This window comes from Mus caroli, unplaced genomic scaffold (genome assembly GCF_978045245.1).
Source record: "Mus caroli unplaced genomic scaffold, Mus_caroli_1 scaffold_17, whole genome shotgun sequence".
Classification (NCBI taxonomy): domain Eukaryota; kingdom Metazoa; phylum Chordata; class Mammalia; order Rodentia; family Muridae; genus Mus; species Mus caroli.
In genome coordinates, this window is record NW_028227272.1 from 85,410,352 (window position 1) to 85,432,151 (window position 21,800).

At 38.1% G+C, this 21,800-nt stretch overlaps 1 pseudogene; it reads left to right on the forward strand.

Moving 5' to 3' along the window:
• Window positions 1-16,087: 16,087 nt before the first annotated feature.
• On the forward strand, window positions 16,088-16,300 carry LOC110311164 (small ribosomal subunit protein eS21 pseudogene; annotated as a pseudogene).
• The last annotated feature ends 5,500 nt before the right edge of the window (window positions 16,301-21,800 follow it).

Genomic DNA, 21,800 nt, shown 5'->3' on the forward strand with positions numbered 1-21,800 from the left:
GGAAGAGGGGAACATGATCAAGTATTGGGGCTTGGGGACAGGACTGAAGCCCTGAGGGCCAGCAGAAAGAATCAAAACAGGAAATCTTGGAAGATAGGATGTGGGGAACCCTCTAGACTGTACCAGAGACCTGGGAGGTGAGAGATTCTCAGGAATCAACGGGAGGGACCTTAGATGAAATGCCCTACAGTGGGGAGAGGGAACTTTTAGAGCCTACCTCTAGTAGAAAGACAGGGCATCAAGTGGAAGGATGGGGTTGCCATCCCATAGTCAAAAACTCTGACCCAGAATTGTTCCTGTCTGAAAGAACTACAGGAACAAAAATGGAGAAGAGCCTGAGGGAAAGGAGGTCCAGTGACAGGCCCAAATTTAGATCCAGCTCAGGGGGAGGCCCCAAGACTTAGCACTATTACTGATGCTATGGTGTGCTTACAAACAGGGATCTATCATGATCTGCCCAACAAGCAGCTGAAAGAGTCAGAGGCAGATATTTACACCCAACCAATGGACAGAAGCTGATGAGCCCCTGTGGTTGAATTCCAGAAAAGCTGGTAGAAGCAGAGGAGGAGGGCGGCCCTATAGGAAGACCAGCAGTCTCAATTAACCTGTTCCCAGGATTTCTCAGACACCGGATCACCAGCCAGGCAGCATACACCAGCTGATATGAGGCCACCCACACATATACAACAGAGAACTGCCAGGTCTGGACTCAGTCAAAGAAGATACACCGAACCCTTAAGACACTTGGATCCCCAGGGAGTGGGGAGGGGGTGGGGTGGAGACATCCTTCTCAAGATGGGAGGAGGAGGAAGTGTAGGATGTGGAGCAGTTGGAGGGTGGACCAGGAGGGGGATTAGGTCTGGATTATAGAAAAAGGATTAAATAATTTAAAAATCATGCTTCCTATGTAAGAGCTACACAAATGTTGGCAATCACACTTCCCCTTTAACTGCCTTTGCTTCTTCAATATTTTTATCCGAATCCTTTTTTTGTGGGCAGAATAAAAACAAATACCTTTTGCTACCCTTTTCTCTGTTCATTACCATCAACATCTTTCTTCTGTATTTCCAGCATTCAGTTAGACACACAGGATGACTACTTCCCTGACTGACTCTACCTAGTTTTAAATTAAAACCATCTCTTATCATGGCGAGTAAGAACTGCTCAAGATTAATTCTGCACCTGAGAGTTGACACATGCTTAACATCTAGATTTACAAAAGAGCAATCAACTCTTTATTCCTGTTAAAATTAAACTACAGAAAATATAGGAAACCTCAGTAAATACCATAAAACACATTTTATCTAAATGTTTTAATCATTTTTACCTTAAGACATTTTTTTTCAGTGCAATTTACAAGAACTAACTAGACGCCTCACTAGATAATTAAATTCTTCAATTTAAGAATCTGCTTGCTTGTTTTTATATTGCCTGAGTCTAACAGAGTGGTATTTATTTTTAGTACTTTGTGGAACTAACTTGATTTGATCTTTTTTTTATTTCTAGTTCTGTCCTTCACTCACAAAAGTGATAGTAATATGAAATTACTGCATTGAAAAGGAGTATATTAAGAGTATATTTAATCTGCACACTAGTAATGCCTAAAAGCCTGATGAATATACACTAAAATATATTCATAAACCCTACAAGTGAATGTACTTGGCACTGATCTTGAAAGAACAATAAATTGATTCTTTGTATATGCCCTGGATTTCAGCAAGGCGTTCATGCTCACACCAGTTACAGTCAAAGAACACAAAGGGTTAACATTCCATGGAAATGTTCAGGAAGCCACTATATAGATACATGAAATTACTTAAAGGAATGCATTTAATCTTTTATTTACATTTCTATGATTTGATTAGTATAATTTTTTTGTACTAGAAATATTATTGGCAACATTCTTCTAGCTGTTTATAAAATTCCTGCTCTTGTATCTAAGATCTTTCAAGTTTTATTTTTATCTTCCATGCCTGGTTAATTTCCCACTGAAACTGAGTTTAGATTTCATTGCCTAATTGACAGAATTTTCGAACTCATCACACAAAATCAAGTAATGTAAAAATGCCAAATTTCCATTTCATTGGAGCAACCGATAATTTTTGCATGTATACAATTAGGTCCTATAGAGTATATAAGATACATTTACTCTAGAATATATGGTTATTCCTCAATAAAACAAATTTTACTGTGTATTTTTCACAGCTGTATGCTATACAAATTTATACTGTATTCATTTCTTTCTACCCCTATCTTGGGATCTTACCTGACCCTCAAGACCAAGAACAAATGACCCTTAGTTATGAATTATTTACTGACTGTCCTATAACAAACATTTTATATGTCTGTACATTCATAAAATAGACATCTTTTAGTTATTTCATACTATTAAAATATTATTCTTCCTTGGCTTATTATGAAATGTCATCTAAAACTATGGAATAGAAGAGCCGCTAAAGAACATTTTACCATACAATGACAGACTAGTTTGGTAGTTTGACTTAGTTACGATCTTGGGAAAGAGAACCACCTAGGAGCCAGGCTTCTGGGCACATTTGGAGAAGATTTTATTGCAGAGTAGTTTAGTTAGAAATAGCTGCCCGCTATAGGCGCCACCATCCTCTAGGCTAAGATCTTGTATTGAGTACAAGAAGAATGAGGACTGTGTGTGTGTGTATGTATGCATATATATATATATATATATATATATATATATATATATATATATATATATATATTAAGATTTATTTATTTTATTTATATGACTACACTGTAGCTGCCTTCAGACACACCAGAAGAGGGCATCAGATCCCATTACAGATGGTTGTGAGCCACCCTGTGGTTGCTCAGAATTGGACTCAGGACCTCCAGAAGAGCAGGCAGTGCTCTTAACCATCTGAGGCATCTCTCCGGCCCATTTAGTTATAGTCTTAAAAAGCACTCACTTACTTCAGTCTCCACTCAGCCTGTTCAGTACCTTACCTGACACTATGAATTGTGGTAAGCAGGTAGCACTGATTTTAATTTCCCAGTTTCCTGAGATTATATCCCACTGGATTAAGAAGTGGACTTGGCTGTTTATGTCCTTTTTGCATGTGCAAATAAATGACTGTATTTTGTTTTTTATCGCCTCTGATAACCGAGTGACATCAGTCCCTGATTTATTCCAAGAAATAGTAGGTCTGTAACTTCTTCATCTAGCTTCACTATTACTGTCTCTCAAACAAATCATGCATCATCTCTAAATTAATAAACGTGCTCGTGAGAAAACCTCTCTAGCACAGACATCTTTCACGAGATTTTCTTGGTCCCTTCTGTGCAGAACAGTTCATGCAAAGACTTTATTTTCCCTCCCTGCTGCTTTGTAAATTGTTTAAGAACAGAAATTAATGTCTTTTTAGATTATTTTGTATCTTACACAAACTTGTGGAGTGCTTCCCACATAGTAATCTGTACGCTGACTGGTGCTGAGTTAAACTGAACTGCGAAACTCCTTGCTGTATAAAACCCCAGTGCTTCAGGCAGATGTCCGCCTGTCCTTCAATGTAAAAGAGCCACTGTAGCTTGTCTACTGGAGGGACACTTCAGGGAGAAGCTTTTCTCTTTAGCATGCTGTAAAGAGCATCATCTCTCCTCTCTCACAGACATGCTGTCCTGCTAAAACGAAATATTTTTTCCTTTGGGCTTAAGGGCCAGTGAAGAGGCACGCTTAATTGTAAGAAAGAGTTGACTGCTCCGAACTCCTTTCAACCCTCCGGGCTCTGCTTTCGTCTGTAGAAGATCTTGGGAGACTCAAAGAGAACTGAAATCATGTGCAAGAAGTCTGAGGACCTTGAGGTCTGTTTTTTTATCTGCTAAGCAGTTTTATCTTTGTCTGTACTGAGAAAAATGATTTCCTGGCAAACGTTTGTTAACTTAATCTTAAGATTATATTTGTTCTTAATATGTAATTATTATGATCATTAGGCCCATTCTTTCAAACACATTCAAAGTCCCCCTATATTGTTCTACAGATGTTGATTCTGTTCTTTGAAGGTATAAGCATTTCCTTAAATAAGGAAATTAAGTTTTCAAAGACTGTCTTAAATCTAAAGCTTAAATCTACCTATAGATCATCCATAATTTATAAAGGCTTCATTTCTTCTTTTTCCTCATTCACTTATTTTCATTGTTGTTAATTCTAAAACATACTACTTTGTAAAAATGACGTCTTTGACTTTTAATGCATAACTTTTCATTTAATGTGTTTTTATATTAATTTTATTTTATGTTGATAGTAGTTTTGCCTGCACTTTATGAAGGCAGTGCCCACAGAGAGGAGAAGAGAGGATCCGATCTGCTGAAATTAAAGTTATGGATGATTGTGAGATGTTATAGGAACACAAGAAATCAAAATTAGATTTTCTGAAAAAAAAAAAAAAGCAGTCCATGGTCTTAAATACTGAGCCACTTTTCCATCCCCTTGAGTTAATATATTTTTAAGACTTTTTAGAAAAACTACAGCAGATTTCTGTATATTCAAGATATACATTTCAGATGCATTTGGTTTTATTTCCTATAAACTTTAAGCCTTAAAAAAAATCTCTTTCAACTCCTCCATTGCTGGTGGAATTGCAAGCTTCTACAACCACTCTGGAAATCAGTCTGGTGGTTCCTTAGAAAATTGGACATAGTATTACTGGAGGATCCTGCAATACCTCTCCTGAGCATATATCCAGAAGATATTCCAACTGGTAAGGAGGACACATGCTCAACTATGTTCATAGCAGCCTTATTTGTAATAGCCAGAAGCTGGAAAGAACCCAGTTGCCCCTCAACAGAGGAATGAATACAGAAAATGTGGTACATTTACACAATGGAGTATTACTCATCTATTAAAACGAATGAATTTATGAAATTCCTGGGCAAATGGATGGACCTGGAGGGCATCATCCTGAGTGAGGTAACCCAATCACAAAAGAACTCACATGATAAGTACTCACTGATAAGTGGATATTAGCCTGGAAACTTAGAATACCCAAGATACAAGATACAATTTGCAAAACACATGAAACTCAAGAAGAACGAAGACAAAAGTATGGACACTTTGCTCCTTCTTAGAATTGGGAACAAAACACCCATGGAAGGAGTTACAGAGACAAAGATCGGAGCTGAGATGAAAGGGATGGACCATCTAGAGACTGCCATACCCAGGGATCCATCCCATAATCAGCCCCCAAATGCTGACACCATTGCACACACTAGCAAAGTGTTGCTGAAAGGATCCTGATATAGCTGTCTCTTTCGAGGCTATGCAGGGGCCTACCAAACACATAAGTGGAGGCTCACAGTCAGCTATTGGATGGATCACAGGGCCCCCAATGTAGGAGCTAGAGAAAGTACCCAAGGAGCTAAAGGGAACTGCAACCCTATAGGTGGAACAACAATATGAACTAACCAGTACCCCATGGAGCTCGTGTCTCTAGCTGCATATGAATCAAAAGATGACCTAGTAGGCCATCAGAGGAAAGAGAGGCCCATTGGTCTTGCAAACTTTATATGCCTCAGTACTGGGGAATGCCAGGGCCAAGACGTGGGAGTAGGGGAGTGAGGGGAGTGGGGGGGAGGTTTTGGGGGACTTATGGGGTAGGATTGGAAATGTAAATGAAGAAAATACCTAATTAATAAAAATCTGTTTCCGTTTTAGTTATGAATACCATCTGAACAGCTGTTTTTCACATAGTTTACTGTTACATGCCAATACTGTTTAAGGGTGAGGGACATAGTTCAGTGGTATAGCAATTAATTAGCCTGCACAGGACCTAGAGTTTGATTCTTGACACTGAAGAAAAGTTTATTGTGTTTCATCTATTACCTTCTGAGTCTAAAGTTCTCATAAGACTAGGGTTCATGCGGTCCACATTAAGATACCTGTATTGAACTATCGTCTGCCCTCTGTTAGGATCATACACAGGAAGAGTGTGAAAAACATCTTGTTAAACTTTAGATGTTTTTCTAATGATACCATACCTGCAATGCATGTGGGAAAGCCTATTATCATGTATATTTCAGAGTCCCAAAGCAATGGATTCTGATTCAACTGATAGGTCAGGAGTAAGGTGCAGACACAAATGTCCGTAACTACCATTTTGGGTCATTTTGATGAATAGTTGCCTGATATGAAAGCAAAAGATTTTATTGTGAATAGTGTGATATTTAAATGAGTTTTAATTACAGCAATTTTCAATGTTGCCTTTAATTCACATATAAAGCTTTAGAAATCTGGGCTAATATTAGAAGGAGGTGAATTTATTCATAGAATCATGACAAACATTGTAGAACGTTCCTAGTATTTCTGGTCTTGCTGTAATTATAACAAAAGTCTCTTTATGGGACTTAGTAACATGAAGACCTATGTGTAGATGTATTAGTTAAAATATATATTAGCTATGAATGTAAGTGAGAACAAAACAGAGGAAGAAAAACCAGGTGATGGGTTGGAATTTTAGGTTGCATGCATAAGAACCAGTCTCCTGAAAAAGTGACCTAATGCTAGCTTTGAAAACAAAGTCATTTTAAGACAAAACAGCAAGGGTGGTTAAAATATTTAGTAAAATGTTATGCTTGACCAAGCCCTGGTCTCTGATTCATCAGACTGAAACTGCTTCTGGTCTCAATTTTCCACCATCTTCTTGAAAGCCGAACTGCTCTTTGAGAGTGAGAGTCTTCATTCCATCAGTTCCTTTGATCATAAAGAAAACGGTCCAGGTGAGATCATATTCAGGTCATTTCAGGATGACCTAGGAAAGTATCTCGCCAGCGTAGTAATCAATATTAATCAGAAACCAACAAACCAAGAACTGGGAGAATAGGAATGACCTCATGACTGACTTGCTTCCTGAAGAAAGAAACCCAATTGTGGTTGTCAGTGTGCATGAGACTCCTTGCTGTCCACAAAGTCTACAGAAAGACAATATTAAATGTTCATGTCTCATGCCCATTTATTTTTTTTAAAAAATTTATTGGTTATTTGATTTATTTACATTTCAAATGCTGTCCCCGTTACCAGTTTCCACTCCAAAAATCCCCTACCCCTTTCCTCCTCCCCCTGCTTCTATGAGGGTGCTCTCCCACCCACTTACTCATTCCTACCTCACTGCCCTAGCATCCCCCTATGCTGGGACATCAAAGCTCCACAGGACCAAGGGCCTCCCCTCCCATTAATGCCAGAGAAGGCCATCCTCTGCTAAATATGCAGCTGGAGCCATGGGTCCCTCCATGTGTACTTTTTGGTGGTTTAGTCAATGGGGGGTCTGGTTGTTTGATATTGTTGCTCTTCCTATGGGGTTGCAATCCCCATTCAGCTCCTTCAGTCCTTTCTCTAACTCCTCCATTGGGGTTTCCATGCTTAGTCTGATGTTTGGCATTGATTGAACATCTGCATCTGTATTGGTTAGGCTCTGGAAGAGCCTCTCAGGGGACAGCTATACCAGGCTCCTGTCAGCAAGCACTTCTTGTCATGCTTGCTTGCTTCTCTTTCTTTCTTTCTTTCTTTCTTTCTTTCTTTCTTTCTTTCTTTCTTTCTTTCTTTCTTTCTTTCTTTCTTTCTTTCTTTCTTTCTTTCTTTCTTTCTTTCTTCTTCTTCCTTCCTTCCTTCCTTCCTTCCTTCCTTCCTTCCTTCCTTCCTTCCTTCCTTCCTTTCTTTCTTTCTTTCTTTCTTTCTTTCTTTCTTTCTTTCTTTCTTTCTTTCTTCCCTCCTCTCTCTCTCTCTCTCTCTCTCTCTCTCTCTCTCTCTCTCTCTCTCTCTCTCTCTCTCTCTCTTAGATATTTTCTTTATTTACTTTTCAAATGTTATCCCCTTTCCTGGTTTCTCCTCCAGAAAAAACCCTCCCTCTATCCCCTCCCCCTTCCCTTGCTCACTAACCCACCTATTCCCATTTCCTGCCTCTGGAATTCCCCTACACTGGGGCATAGAGCCTTCACAGGATCAAGGGCCTCTCCTCTCATTGATGACCATCCTCTGCTACATATGCAGCTGGAGCCATGAGTAGTTACTCTGTGTGTTTTCTTTGGTTGGTGGTTTAGTCCCAGGGAGCTTTGGGGTTACTGGTTAGTTCATATTGTTGTTCTTCCTATGGGACTTCAAACCCCCTCAACGCCTTGGGTCCTTTCTCTAGCTCCTTCATTGGGGACCCTGTGCTCAATCCAATGGATGATTGTGAGCATCCACTTCTGTATTTTTCAGGCACTGGCAGAGTTTCTCAGGGAACAGCTATATCAGACTCCTGTCAGCAAGCACTTGTTGGTATCCACAATAGTGTTTGGGTTTGGTGATTGTATATGGGTGGATCCCAGCTGGGGTAATCTCTGGATGGTCATTCCTTCAGTCTCTGCTCCACCCTTTCTCTCTGTAATTCCTTCCATGTTTATTTTGTTCTTGAGCCTACCTGATGCACAACAAAAAGCACAAGGCAGAATGAAGAACCTAACCTCTGCTGAGATGGAATAAGGGACTCAAGATGAACTCAACACAAGGCAGAGATGCCATTCTCTAAGACCACTTTGCCTCCCAGCTTTTCAGACCCCCATGCCAACATCCACTAACACACAGTTTAATTTCAGTAAACCCCTTCTCTTTCTGAGTATGTTATAAAAATGACAGACTGGAGAAGTCTCATGAGGTTGACATGAAATGACTCTATTGAGAGTGAATCCCATGGAGAGAGAACCTGTCTTCGTGGGAGAAATAAATGTCCTTCTCTAGGACGTAGGCTATTTAGCTTGATTAAGAAGCATCAGTTGGCTGGCAGCCAACTCATCTGATCCATGGCTAATGAAAAGCCACCACTGAAAGGGGAGGGGGCAGTTTGGGATCAGCTCCCTTTTAAAAATAAAATATAGGGGAATTAAGGAATTTGTAACCATACACTTTATCCTTTGGTTAGGATATTGTGTCCTGTATTGTTTAATTGTATGGTTTGTTTGTATCCTTTTCTGTTTATTATTATTATTATTATTATTATTATTAATCCAGCTTTTGACCCCCTCTCATTCCCCCTCCCATAATTCCTCATCCCGTTCCTCTTCTCCCTGTCTCCAAGAAAAAATTCTCTTCCCAGACCAGGCCTCCCTACTCCCTGGGGCCTCCAGTCTCTTAAGGATTAGGCACATCTTCTCCCACTGACACCAGACCAGGCAGCATTTTCTGTTCTCAGCTCCCTCTTCTTTCTCTGCACCCCACTTTGTGTCAAGCCTGCCCTGGATCTCACAGGAGCTTTTGAAATGGGGACATTTGAAGTTCATGCTCAGAGTGTTTTGAAGTATCCCTGTATGCTAGAGAGGAAGACCTATGCATGGACATTTTCCATTTGAAAACAACAGCTCTTTCTAAATTTTATATTGCAGATGCTGCTTCTGGGTTTGGTCTGCTTTTATGGGTCCCTGAACTACATATTCTTCACCGTAGTATTTTTGTTTTGTGTTCGTTTTGATGTACTTTTCTACAACCCCTTTTTATGAACGTGCATTCTTTTATTTACATGCAGAAAAGATGAATCAAGGGGCAAATTATCTCCTGTGACATTCAGATAAGTGTTTTAAGGTTTAAAACCTATTTGTCTTTTATTCATGATATTACATGTAACGTTGTGATTCTAGTTCGAAGTGCATATATTTTTGCATCACAGGCTTCTGTTAATAATTAAAGAAGAGATCCCTTTATTCAAACAAATAATGCAGTAGAAATATTTTTAAAAGATGCATGGTGAGTTGACTGATTTTCCTTTCTGTCTCAACAGAGAGATCCATTCATTGAAACTGATGCTTATAATAAGAAATAACAATTGTGGAGAAATTTGGAACACTTCTTCATTGACTTTGAAATTATAAAGAAAATTTATTTTTTCTGGGTTCTCTTTCTCTCTAAGTTAGATTCTAGGAAATTCTGATTCTTAATGTAAAGCACTGAGACAATGAAGTCCCTCTCTGATGAATAATTAGAGGCCACGTACCTGTGCTTTGCTTTGAACATTGTAGATCATAGTATCTGAGTTTAACTTTTCACCTTAAAAAAAAATCCTCAGATAAGTCTTCCTTCCTTTTGAGTTTGAGAACTATTTATCTTCAGTTCTTATTTCAGTGTATCTTGCAGTACCTAACCTTTAAACTTGGTTATTTTCCTCTTTTTATATCTGGAGCATTTCCCCGAGTAACCTTAAAAACAAGTGTATTCATCAGCTCTGCACCATCATAAGCAAATAGCCGTGACAGTCTACTTAACAAAGAGTAAGGCTTTATTTTGCATCACAGGTTGGAAGATTTCTTTCCATAATTGATTGGTTTCATTGCTTGAGCATGCAGCACATTATAGCTTGAGTAACTTGGTAGAACCACTCATCTCAAAGCCATAGCCAGAAAAGCAAAGGAGAGGGGAAACTGGGCTCCTTGCTGAGCTTCCAGGGAGGTACCCAGTAGCTGTGTTTCTCAAAGGCTTCATTTTCTCACCAACTTGTCCTGCTAGGGAACACACACACACACATAAACAACCACCCATGACATTGTTGTTCTTGAATTTTAAGTGTTTGGGACCGAATTTAGGGCTTCATACACCATAGGGAAGCACTCTGTTACTTAGCTATGGGATACATAAGACTCAAAGTACATAAACACCATAGAATTGTGCAGTTTACAACTGAACATTATGTTTCTTCCGATATAGCCTTCTGTCGCTCCTATCTCTACAGAATGTCCATTGTGTTTTATAACCTTCCACCTAGCCTTATCTCTGGAGAGCTGAGACAAAACCAGTTAATTCTTCAAATCAAGAGTCTTCTCTACCTGGGCACTTAGCTCCCATGTGGCTTTCATTATTATTATATTCTCAGCCTTACTTAAGTTCAAGTTAACATTGTTATAATAAGGTCCGTGAAGATTTAGACAGAATGCTATACATCACAGAAAGCACTCTCAAGCTTTGCAGGTTGCACAAGTTGTTCCTGACCTGAGAAACTAGCTGTGCCATTAGATTAACCATCACCACACCACACTGCATTTCCAAGGTATTTATAATAGAAGGTGTTACTCCACTATGGGTGTCTTGGGAGCAGGGGTCACATATGGACTGAATTACAGTTGTCTCTATAGCAATAATCAAACACAATATACCTGTTTCATGATAGAAAGTAGGAAAGACCATAGCTTCTGGAGAGATAAGAGGCCTTAATACCAGATCTATCCTGTGACCGTGCAATCCTTTTCCTTTTAATTCTCAGCCGTTGGATAAGATATTAGGAATATAAAAGCCCCAAGAGCATTTTTTTTCTATGACTAGATGAAATTTCTTGAATGTTTTAATGAGCTTCTATTTTATTTTGCCTTAATGAAAGTCTATGCTTTGAAATAAACTAATTATTGTTAAAGTTCAGTTTTCAATTTTAGCCAAATAAAAATGTGGTTCTTTTGTTCCTTTTTTTTTTTAACTGTACTCAAGCCTCTGGCCTAACAATAGCAATCATTTTCTTTTCACTCACTAAATTGCAGAACAATGACATATTTTGTCCCAGAAGTTCATCATTCTATAATTAGGTATTTGGCTTTCCAATAGAAACTCTCTATATAGAAACCGTAAGACAATTTAAAGCTAAGACCGCACTTTTATCTACAGATCTTTGCATCATCAAAACCAGATCTTCTAAGATAGCATAAGCTTAAATAACAAAAAGGGTTTGATTGCAAAAATACCTTGAAACTAAAAATAATTTCATAGGGTTTATGAATCATCGATGTCTTAAGGGAAATTCAAAAGACAATAACTAAGTTTAAAAAGGAAAGGAAATGCAAAGCGCATTGTCGTCTGCTTTAGTCTGAACATGACATTTCAGCCTGGAAAGATCCTCAGACGAGGACTCTGCGTTTGCAGCAGACCTAGGTTCTATTCTCAGTACCCATGCCAGGCATTTCATCGCTGCCTGTAACACTAGCTACAGCGGGTCAAATGGCCTGTTCTAGCCTCCTTCTGCACTGACTTTCAAAGCACATATCGCTCTCAGATTCATATATTTACATAATTAAAATAACAAAATTAAAAACTTTAATAACTAACAGATGGCCTATGTCCTAGGAATAGTTTATAATTACAACTAATAACTATCTAAATTAACATTTCTTAGTTGCCGTTTTTAATATAATTATTATTGAAGGATAAGTGGTATAAAGTTGGTAGAAAATTTGATAAATATATTAAATAATTATTCATTTTGGTGTACCTTACTTTATAAAGTTTTGTTGTCTTAAAAGGTGTTCAATTAGAGGAAAAATGGCTGATAAACACACTACTTTGAGATTTAAAGTTAAACTCAATAGTTGATCAAGATTATCACATGATGTAGGGCTTGGGAATTGTTCTGGAACTTATAATAGACTTTCTAGATTTATGAAACAGATATTGCTATGACTCTCTAGAGTTGACCTGGGTAAGTGTGATTTTCATACCACATCAAGGAAACTTCTGTTTGCAACAAATGGAGACCATTTTGGAAAACCATAAACTCCTCAAAATGTAGAGTGTGTCAGTGGCACAGGCCAACTGTGCTCCTAAGTCTCCTGTGTCTCCTAAGTTCACGGGGGAAGAGGATCAGAAACATTGTAAAACCAGTGCAACAGGGAATTGACTGCAAGACGTGTCTCCTAGAAATGTCAGAAGCCACAACCATGAAGTCTAACCAATAGGGCTGCCCGAACATAACCCAGACAAGGATGACAATGGATGGACATGCTGGCATGAAAGAGGAAACCTGGTGAGGCTTCAGACCTTGTCAAAGAACAACAGTGACCAAGGAATGCTGAGAAGGAGATACAATACAGCAATCAGGTATCCAATACCAGATTAGTTAGCCCCCAAAACAGATACATAAAAGTAATATATATGCACTAAGCAATTTGTATTGATGTATGTAGGAACACACACACACACACACACACACACACACACCACATACACACAAATACCTAAAGATACGGAATTAAAGAAAAGGAGGCCATGAATTTGAAAGAGAACAAGGTGACTACATACACGGGAGAGATTGTAAGGAGGTAAAGGGAAATATTTAAAGTCATAGAAATTAATATTTGTATCTTTGGTATAATAGGAAGTATGAAATAAAAACTCTAAAATGTCATTCGAAAATATAATTAATTAATGTTTTTGAAAACAGTTCTCACTGGATTTTTAGTAATGGTTTTGCTAAGAACTAAATGTCCATTAATTATGTTGTTAAGTGATGGATCTGGATTGGGTGATTAATCACTTAGACTTTGTAAATCCAGGAATATTATGGGGCAAATCAATAAAGCTTCCTAAAACATAAGCCCTACACTAAGCTCTGTGAAGTGTTTGTAAGTATGAAATAAGAACTTTTAACCCACAAGCATCTCATGTGGCCTTCCCATTGGGCTGACAACTCACGGACATCTAATGTGGCCTTCCCATTGGGCTTCCAATACACAAGGATCTCCAGGTGGCCTTCCCAATTGCATTTTTTTTCTTGGAAAATGATGTCATGTTCATCCATACTTCTAATCAAAGAGTAGGTAGGGTGAGGTCAGAGATAATTTAGCTGTCATAAATGGAAATGATTTACTTTCTCTTAGCATCAATGATTTCTTATTATCAGTGTTTATGTCTGTCTAACTATCTGCCTATAGGCACGTAAGAGCTGTAGAAATAAATGGCTCTTGAATTGCAAATGCTAATTCTGAGACTGTAGAAACTGTACTGCAACGTTTTCATACTAATCCATTTAATGACACTTGTTCTCTGAAACCTACCCATTGAAATTCCATCTTGCTGGAAGCCACCAGTTGGGTACTCTACTTTCCTGATTTATCAAAACAGGCCATCCTTTGTACCCTCAGTCACTGACTGTAGTGACTATTCCTGGTTGTCAACTTAACTATATCTGGAATGAACTACAATCTAGCATTGGAAGGCTTACCAGTGATCCAAATCTGGAAGCTGGGAGATAGTTTCTGATCTGGATCTTGGCATGACGATCTTGAGCCATAATGGCTATGAATTCCAGAAGATAAAGACAGGGTTCAAGGTCATCTGGGATTAAAGGCAAAGGTGGCACACACATTTAATCTGGGCCATACCTTCTGCTGGAGACCTACATAAGGACATTGGAAGAAGGAAGATTCTCTCTCTCTCTCTCTCTCTCTTTCTCCTTTGCCTGCTTGCCTTGTGGGACTGAATAACTGTTAGATTCTTGGACTTCCATTCAAGCTGCTGCTGACCACTGTTGGGAGTTGGACTACAGACTGTAAGTCATCAACATTAAAGGATAGGGTTTTTTAGGGACATTTACATTTCTTCCAATTATTGGATTGGTGGGTCATCATACATCTGGTTTCTCTTTGTCTCAAGCCACACAATATTTCTCAATGACTGGTTTCTTTTCTATCTAGAGGCTGTTCTATCCTGTTCCATCCCAATACTGCTCCATTCTGCTACATTAGCTTTCTAATGTGGTAGGATCGTACAGGGCTGTATTTGATATGTGTGCGATTTCGTGGTATTGACTCTTCTTTAGCATGATAATATATTTGTTCTTAGCAGATTTTTTTTATTTTGAAGTAGCCTCAAAGGCCTCACGGATTTGCCTTCATTATTCATCTCAGAGTACTTTGTGTTTACTTCTTTTAAACCCTGCGGTCCAGCTGGGAGCCCGGTACTTTTATTTTTCATTGTGCTTTGTACCTATTAGCAAGATCTGCTTCCTTTTGTGAAGAATTACAAAAATCTTCATGGGGAACAATGAAGGCAGAGAAAAGCACCACAGCTATTGAAACTGTATTACAAGGTGAACTTCTGGTTATCCACATCATTCATATTGTCAAGTGAATATCAGTGTGTAGTCATCCTGACTGCATGTTTCTTGGCCATTTTTAAGTCTTCCTTGTTAATATAAAGATAGCGGTTTTACTAAAGCACATTTTTATGTTGGCTGAGATAAGTCAACAAATTTTCTATTGTTTGCTTTGATCTTCTCATTCCTCCTACTGAGAGACAAATGTCAGAAACACAGTGAGTATCTCTGGATAATAGATCTGTTTATGGAAAAAAGTATCCCAGAATGACTTTACATGACTTTATGGGTAGGAATGTCTAAATGCATGCTTTCTCAGTGTGTGAGATCATAGGCACTAGAATTTATACAGACTGTAAAAGACACAGTGAATGTGTTTCATGATAAAGGATGACGGTGGATGCTCACTGGGTTATAGAAGGCAAAGAACAAAGGAGGTCAGAGAAACAAGTGTTATGAGATCATAGAAAGGCAGTGACTCAGAACTTCGCATTGACCTTGATGTTAGTAAGCAAATCAGAAACTGACTCTGAGACTCAGAGAGCAGAGTCATATTCTAGAAATAAATGTGGGAGGGGAAAGCATGGCAGCCAAGAGTTGTCCATGTGAAACATACATGCCTCCTGCAGAAGTCATGGTGATCACATTCAAAGAGTTGTAAGAATAATGAGGATGTCCTGATACAGTCATGAAGTTGGTAAGGATTTTAGGTTGTTTTGTTTCTCAAGCTATTGGAATTGAGTAAAAGCCAGGCTACCTTAATAAAAAGATAGCATCATTAGGGAAGCTTGATTGAAAATATACTTGTGCTTCATGTTTAAGATATATATGTATGTATAGTTTTTAACTGCTTTGAGGTTTCCCTTGTGTGTTGTTAAGGATGGCTACTGGGCAAACATTTCTCAGGAGAGGCATCTCTGATTCAGACTGGCAGAGATCTATAAGTAAGTTCTCGAAACAGTGGCTTACACTCTACTGCATCTTCAAAGTTTCTACCAAGTCCTTATGGAGCAGCTGTGCAGTTAGCCTCTGTCTAATATCCCTTTTCATGTTAAATATCAGACTAAGACTGTAGGGATGCAAGAAAATATAAAATCATCTGTTATTCTTTCTAATCATATTTCTTAGGTACTTAAACTCAAAGCCACTCATGGTTTCTAAACATTAAGAGAAAATGCCTTCATCAAAAGTACCTGTAGCCTTTCTGTTCTATCGCTGGACCAGTAAACAGAGACCTCCTCAGAATGCAGAACGAGGTCAGTGAATTTCTGGACCTGTACGTGTTGCGGAAATGCCCCGTAAGCAACCGCATCATTGCTGCCAAGGATCACGAGTCCATCCAGATGAATGTGGCCGAGGTTGACAGGGGCACAGGCCGGTTTAATGGCCAGTTAAAAACCTATGGCATCTGCCCGGCCAGTTGCAGGATGGGCGAGTCAGATGATTCTATTCTCTGATTGGCTAAGGCTGATGGAATTGTCTCAAAGAACTTTTGAGCAGAAGAAATCAGGAATAATTTGTTACAGATAAAAGTGATAAGTACCTGTGACAAAAAAAAAAATACCTGTACTCTTCTTAGCAATGTACACATTGATAGAAAACCAAATAAGACAGAGCCATAAGATTAACAGGGTTTATCCTTTCAATCAAAGCTTGTACTCCCTAACTAAAGTGAATCTCACCTTAACTATTTGATCTGTCTCACACCAGATCTGATTTCACATGGCATTTATAAGTGCACTTTATAAACTTAAACTTCTATGGCTTATTGTTTTATCCTAGATAGTGCTTTCAATATAGCAAAACTTACTAAAGTTTTTTTACTCAGTTTTCTGTTTAGCATTCTAGAAATAAGCCTATATTTAGCTGCATGAGTAAAACAATATTTTCATAATTATCATTAGACTGAAGACATTTTAGTATGAATAGCCATATATCTTTATCATTTATTTTTTAAACCATAATTTTCACATAGCTATTTTGAACTAGTCAGATTTTCATCAAGGCATAGTTACTTTTATGAGTCCTGCCATAGTGCTTAATCATAATGTTAGATACTTAGGAGCATTTTTAGGTTCATAGAGGTAATCAAATAATCATTTTCCTTATTATATATTCCATTTCTTTTGTTTTAGTACTTAAGATAAATTCTTGAAAGTCCAGATTTAAACAATAATTCATATAGGAATCTTTTAGCATATTACTTTATATATACAGCTAACATTTGTGTGGTTTCAAATAATTCAGTACAAAGATAAGATGATTTAATATTTCATTTAAAAACCCAGAAGTTGAGTGTGTGTGTGTGAATGTGTGTGTTTGTGTTTTCTCTCCTATAATTTGACTTTGTCAACATTTTAAGAGAGAAAGTGGATACTTCAAGAGCTATAGAAATATCAAAAGCGCTCATCTCTCACACACAGACATACACACATAGACAACAGACAGACAGACAGACAGACACACACACACACACTATGCAAAGCTAAAGCCGCCCGACATGTAATGTAGTTGTGTGATAATGTCAGCAGAACTCTAACCACAGAGCTGCTAAGCAGAAAGATATTAGCACTTCATTCCATATCATTGACTCTCACTCAGATTTGCTCTTAAAAAGAAAAACTATATAAAAATTATTTCCAATTTCATACCCAGATCCTTTAGAGTAAAATCTCTAAAGGAGGATAAATGAAATCCAGAAACATCTGAGCTGCCATGACTGTTTATTGCTTTAAAGGTGAGGGTATGGATCTTCAGGGGCAAGGCGAATGCTTATGGCCAAACACTGGAAATTGAAAGAACTCAAATGCCAAGTAGTATTGCCCCAGTGGATATGGAGATGAAGCCTAGAATGCAAACTGTCCACTTCTGAATGAAAAGGCAGGGCAGCAAGAAAATCATAAGAAATATTTGCTCATACATAATAATGAATTATATTCAAAGCATTTTGATGCCTAGATTCAAAGAAATGTGGACGGTCATTGGGAGATATGCTTGGAAAAGAAGAGGGCTTTATTTAATAGTAATGGACAGAGTTGAGACTTTAAGGATTACTAGTTAGAGTTATCAATTTATTTGATTTCTGTTCATTTGCTTGTAAGATTTCCTTGTCATGGGAAAGAATCGGAGAGTTACTGGCCAAAATTTACTCAGAAACACAAAGAAATCATGGCACTGGCCTTAGCTTTTCGTTTTGCTTTTGAGGAGAGAGATTCTGGTGTCTGATACCTGCCTTTGCCAACAAGAACTCAGCTTTCAAGGCTTATCATGAAAGAGAGAGGGAGGGCAGAGTGAGGAGCCTGAAGATCAGGGAGAGACTTTGATTCTGATTCTTTTAAGAGTTTTATTTTGGGGCAACATTTCATGAAACCAACACTATCAAAGCAATTTCTTTCTTAGATATGGGGGGAAAGGGGCAAAGGCCTTGGTATAATTGGGTTACAGCATTTGTGAGTTTCTTGATTGTGCTATGATTTCTTTGTACTTTCACAGAACCAGACTAGATTTACATAGGACAGGAAAGCAGGGGCCTAAGTTTCTTATACCTGTTTTTCCTTTAGATGCTATCTTGTCTTTCTGATTTGTGAAAATGAAACATCTTTGAAAACAGATTAAATGTTCTATAATTTATTCATCTCTGTTCTAATACACTTTTTGCTTATTCTTTGAGAATTTCAAACATGAATATAATGTATTTTATCATATCTAACCCTCTTGTCCCTCCAGCTCGTCCAAGACTCATCCCTATATCTTCCTTCCAAATTCTTTCTCTCTTTTAACCCATGGAATCCAGTTGATGCTGATCATATGGCATGTGTGCAGGGCCACTGACACAGACAACCTACAATAACCACATCCCTAAGGAGAATCTGACTAACCTTCCTGTACTACCCCATGACTAACCAATACCTCCTAAGTTAGAAGCGGGGCATCCTGAGGCCCCGCCCCATCAGTGCTGACAATTTGACTGGCTGAGCTACTTCTACACCCCAGCCACTAAATAGCCATCTATCTTTCTTGTTGATGTCTAGTCTTCTCTCCAGCAGTTAATGGAGATATTGATATTGCTGGGTTTCCACTGATTCCCTTCCATTTTTACTGCTCTGTTTTTCTTGATGCAGCCATGCACCTAGACTTTTCAGTTTTCATCCTGATGGCCTTTCCCAAATCAATATCACCATCCTAGCTCCATTCTGATCTGTAATGGTGGCAAACATTATATTTGTTCTTCTTGGTCTTCTAATAACATCTCATTAAGCTGGCCTTGGATTGATTTCTCTTTCATCCCTTTCCCTAGTTTTTCTCCAGCTCTGTGACTGGAAACAGCATAGTGCAGGTGGTGAACGTGCAAAGCAATCTGTGTCCTCCTGTTTTTAGGTCTGTTATCCAAGCCACCAGCAAATCCATCGTGCTTGTGGGATCTGCACTGTTCAACTCCTCATATATAGTTTTCTTGCTTTTACTCAAGTCCCCATTGTGATAGATTCACAAATGGAAAATCTGAAGCCTTCTGACTGTTTCCCAAGCCAGATCACCCTGTACTACTTTATTTTCAGGGTGTCATGTTTGTCAAGCTGCCTCTTTGATTGGGAGCCTCATTACCCACTGAATAAAGCCTACATCCCACACAGTAATTATCCAGCTAGTACCAGGGTGTGCCTTCTTTTCCTTTTACATAAGCTGTTCTCTACAACTCTTCAACTTTTGACCTCACTCCAATCTAGCTGCTTGTCTCTACAAGACATGTGACTCACAGCCATCCTCATTCTAAACCTCCAAAGCAGTTTTTCTCTATGGGACTCACTCCGCTATCTCCAGTCTTACATATTCTTTGGAAGATATTTAGAAAACCTCCAATAAGATGAACACTCATTATTTCTCAGTGATTTAGACACTAACAATTTCTGTTAAATTTAGTTTTTCATTGTCAGCATTTTCCCCAACTAACATTTTATTTTAGTGTCTTGATACTTTAAAAAGTAAAGTATGAAAAAATATTAGTGTACTTCTCTTAGTAACTAAAATATTATGTAAAAATACTGTTACTGAACTATGTAGTTACAAAGGATTGCCTACAGTTAGCCAAGCCTACTTGTTAAGAATTGCACAAAATAAAATGATTTTTTTTATCTGTGTATCTGATTAATTGAACCTCATAACTTGACAGGCTATATAAATACATGTCTGTGTGCTGAAAAGAAATTAAGACATGACAGAAACTAGTTGCTTTGATGCAACCCTTGGTGCCACAGATCACCCCACCAATACTCATACAGTGTAAAATCATATGTATGTGACTAGAAATATTTGAAGAGAGTTTCTTTCCATGTTAGGAAACTGACACCCATAAAATGAACATTGTTATCTTTGTGAAAACATACACAGAAATGTTACAGTGGTACTAAGAATTTGAAAGATTTGATTCCTCTGGCACTTTTCCAGTTGAAATAACAGCTTAAGAAAAATCCAGGTAATTCATGCATGATACAGATCTTCTCTTGGGAAAAATGAGTGCTTAGTTCTTACTTTATACTTACAACATATATTCCTTATGAATCCTGAAACATAGCCATTTGATTTGTTTTAGCATTTAAATCTCTTCCTTTTTAATTAATTAATTCATTAATTCATTCATTTATTTTAAACTCCAGATTTTATTCCTTTCCCTGTCCACCCTCTGACTATTCCACATTCCATACCTGCTCCCTGGTCCCCTGTCTCCACGAGGATGTGGCCTCCAGTCCCTTGAGGGTTAGCTGCATCTTCTCTGACTAAATCCAGACCCAGCAGTCCTCGGCTCTGTATGTGTTGGGGGCCTCATATCATCTGGTGTATACTGCCTGGTTGGTGTTCCAGTATCTGAGAGATCTGGAGGGTCCCGGTTAAATGAGACTTCTGGTCCTCTTACAGGGCCATCCTCCATATAGCGTCACACACTATAAAAGTTAATAGGACCCAAAACAACTCAGAAAAATCTCACTGGAGCATAAAGTGATTTAGAAATTTAACAGACTTTAAAAATTGCCCGAGCCAAGCATTCAGAATTCTTCATTGATTTTTTTTGTAATGATTTAGTAGCTATGGCCATCCAGGAGTAGTAATGACGATTCTGCTGCAGTCTTGAGAAGGCACCTGTAAGTTACTGCTATAGACAATGTGTTGTGATCTCCTACAGTGCCTCACAGTCTTTCTTGGATACTCCATTCTCATGATTCTCAAATCCCCTCCTGGATTCCTGGAACATACACTGAGTTGTATATTTTCAGTTGTTTTTGTTTCATTGTTAACATATCATCTCAAGAACCATATGACCACAGAGACTATTATGGAGTAAACCATGGTTTTCTCTACTCTTAACTGTTTACTTATTGAATTTCTAACCCCTGAAGGCTTTGAAAAGTGACTAAGTTTGGAGATAGTACTTTTAAAATGGTAATTAGGTTTAAAAGATGTTATTTATGATATATGCTAACCAATATGATTATAAGGAAAGGGATTAGGGCAAACCAGAGAGAAAAAGGACCTGATGAAACAGAGGGAGAAAGCAGCCATCTAAAAGTGAAACAAAAAGACTCAGAAGATATTAAACCTTCTCATACATGGATATTTTTAAGTCTAGCCTCCAAAAGTAAGAGATAAATAAAGTTTGTCATTTAAGCTATAGTCTGCTACTTGTAGCTACAGAACTTTAGCAAATTGATAAGGCTTCTCCTGATACATTTATAGTTTGCATGTTTGGAAATGAACTTAATGCTCCAGTAGTTGAAACAATGGAAGTTTGACTTGGAATAGATTAATGAGCATGTCACTTGCTCTTTAGTGTTCAGAGTGAGAAATAACCAGTTAAGTATATGACCATCTCTTTGTATAAAAGAAATACAAATAATGTCTTATATTTAATGACAATACTTCTCTACATGCCATGCTGCTAAGACAGAAGATATTCTTTTGGGATAG